This window comes from Salmo salar, unplaced genomic scaffold, assembly GCF_965601325.2.
Source record: "Salmo salar unplaced genomic scaffold, fSalSal1 ptg000136l, whole genome shotgun sequence".
In the NCBI taxonomy this organism is placed as follows: domain Eukaryota; kingdom Metazoa; phylum Chordata; class Actinopteri; order Salmoniformes; family Salmonidae; genus Salmo; species Salmo salar.
This window is the reverse complement of record NW_027675321.1, coordinates 744,526-747,493: the sequence shown is the minus strand read 5'-3', so window position 1 is coordinate 747,493 and position 2,968 is coordinate 744,526. Positions and strand designations below refer to the sequence as shown.

Here is a 2,968-nt window from a genome sequence, read left to right as displayed (position 1 = left end):
ATTCTAAGCTTTTAAATGATGTATGACACTTGTATTTTCATGAATGTTTAATATTACGATATTTCTATTTTGAATTTGGCGCTCTGCAATTTCACCGGATGTTGTCGTAGGTGTTTCGCTAGCGGTCCGCGAGCCCTAAGAGTTATTAAAACCATGTGCCCTGATTTAGTTAAAACTGGTTCCATCAGAGCCCTTACAAAACCTTTTACAACTGACTCATCACTGTCATACCTTATAGAGTCCAGAGTTTTCCTGGTTAGGTCAACAGATAGGGACAAACTCTAAACCCCCCCCCCCCCCCCCCCCCCCCCTCTGGGACCTATGGTTGCCACCAGTCTGCTTGCCGTTCTCAGTTATCGTCAGGTTCTGTATGTGGATGATCAGGGCTTTATTCAGAAAAAGTTTCTTGGGCTACTTTGATTTGCCAAGTGGGCGAGATGTGAATTCCGTGTTTATCTTCATGGACAAATTTGTTGTTCTAACCTACGATGGCTCAGCTTCAAGGGAACGTATCTGCTGTCTGTATTTCCAGCTGAGTCCCCTCCTGTTCCATGATTTAACAAGTGATGACCACTCCCCTACCATTGTCAACTACCTCCTCACATGAACTGGAAGCCACGTCTCATGTGGCCCACTCATCCACTGGCACATTGAATGTTTCCTCTCCAAGCACTGTGAGGGAACCCCTGTCAATTTTCTCTCATTACTTTATGTAGAGTCAATCACAATCACAATCACATTATTACACATCTATGATTTTACTCCTTGCTTGGACTAACTCATTCTTAGCTCTTTTGTCTCACTGTGTAGTGTTTTTGTGTTATTGTCAATCCCCGTCAAATCCTGTCCTGCACTGGTCAAGCCTCTGAACACCTCAACTCATGCCTCATACCCTCATTCAATCACTGCTGTGATCTCTTCCCAAAATGGTTTAAGTAGCCCTCTCATTCCTATTCCCCATAACATTGTACTATAAGTGTCTTTATTAAATGCTTTAGGTTAAAATAATTACTCTTTGACGATTTTTGACATCTCTGTGGGTCTCCCATCCTCCTCAACAACAGAACTGTCTAATAACGTCTAATACAATTCATCATTAATAATTCTGCAAGTTTTCTGTGTTCAGAAGCCTGATTCTACTCACTGTGGTAGTGTGGAAGTGTTACATTTACATTGTTTTACATTTTAGTCATTTAGAAGATGCTCTTATCCAGCGCAACTTACAGTAGTGAATGCATACATTTCAATTCATTTCATACGTTTTTTTTTTTCTCGTACTGGCCCCCCGTGGGAATCGAACCCACAACCCTGGCGTTGCAAACACCATGCTCTACCAACTGAGCCACAGGGAGGCTGTGTTGAGCTGTATTATTTGACCTGTGGTCCTGTTGTCCCCAGTCCCAGTGGTGAAGATAATGTCTTAATTGAGCTTCTTGTCTGTGACTGAGATACGTAATCTGCACATTTACTAAAACGTCAGCTCTCATCTCTCCCAATGTTCTCAAAGTCAAACGATGAAGGCCGGGTAATTTTATTTCAGGTCGTTTTAGTCGGCTGGCCCTCGCTACATATTCGTCGTCAGACCCACTGGCTCCAGGTCATCTACAAGTCTATGCTAGGTAAAGCTCCACCTTATCTCAGCTCACTGGTCACGATAACAACACCCACCCGTAGCACGCGCTCCAGCAGGTACATCTCACTGGTCATCCCCAAAGCCAACACTTCCTTTGGCCGCCTTTCCTTCCAGTTCTCTGCTGCCAATGACTGGAACGAATTGCAAAAATCGCTGAAGCTGGAGACTTATATTTCCCTCACTAACTTTAAACATCAGCTATCTGAGCAGCTAACCAATCGCTGCAGCTGTACACAGCCAATCTGTAAATAGCCCACACAATCTACCTACCTCCTCCCCATATTGTTTTTATTTACTTTTCTGCTCTTCTGCACACCAGTATCACTACTTACACATCATCATCTGCTCATCTATCACTCCAGTGTTAATCTGCTAAATTGTGATTACTTTGCTACTACGGCCTATTTATTGCCTTACCTCCTCACGCCATTTGCACACATTGTATATAGACTTTCTTTTTTCTGTGTGTTGACTGTACGCTTGTTTATTCCATTTAACTCTGTGTTGTTGTTTCTGTCGCACTGCTTTGCTTTATCTTGGCCAGGTCGCAGTTGTAAATGAGAACTTGTTCTCAACTGGCCACCTGGTTAAATAAAGGTGAAATAATACAAATAAAAGATCCTAGATTATAATGAATCAGATTACATGGAGAGGGGGAACCTGATCCTAGATCATAATGAATCAGATTACATGGAGAGGAGGGGACCTGATCCTAGATCATAATGAATCAGATTACATGGAGAGGGGGGACCTTATCCGAGATCATAATGAATCAGATTACATGGAGAGGGGGGACTTGATCCTAGATCATAATGAATCAGATTACATGGAGAGGGGGGACCTGATCCTAGATCATAATGATTCAGATTACATGGAGAGGGGGGGACCTGATCCTAGATCATAATGAATCAGATTACATGGAGAAGGGGGACCTGATCCTATATCATAATGAATCATATTACATGGAGAGGGGGGACCTGATCCTAGATTATAATGAATCAGATTACATGGAGAGGGGGGACCTGATCCTAGATCATAATGAATCAGATTACATGGAGAGGGGGGACCTGATCCTATATCATAATGAATCAGATTACACAGAGAGGGGGGACCTGATCCTATATCATAATGAATCAGATTACATGGAGAGGGGGGACCTGATCCTAGATCAGCAATCCAACACTGGGACACTGCCTGTATGAAACCGAACACACAGTTGTAAAGTGTAGTTACAGCAGTTGTTTACTGCCATCTAGTGGAAGATACCAATACAACACTTTATTTTCAGGGTGGGGAGGCGGCTGATTGAAACAGAAAGTAAAGTTGTTCTTTTGT

The 2,968-nt window shown here is 42.8% G+C and overlaps 1 non-coding gene across 1 annotated transcript; it reads right to left on the bottom strand.

Moving 5' to 3' along the window:
• Positions 1-1,279: 1,279 nt before the first annotated feature.
• trnaa-ugc (transfer RNA alanine (anticodon UGC)) lies at positions 1,280-1,354 on the bottom strand. Its single transcript has one exon. It is a non-coding gene; the product is annotated as a tRNA-Ala (tRNA).
• Positions 1,355-2,968: the final 1,614 nt, after the last annotated feature.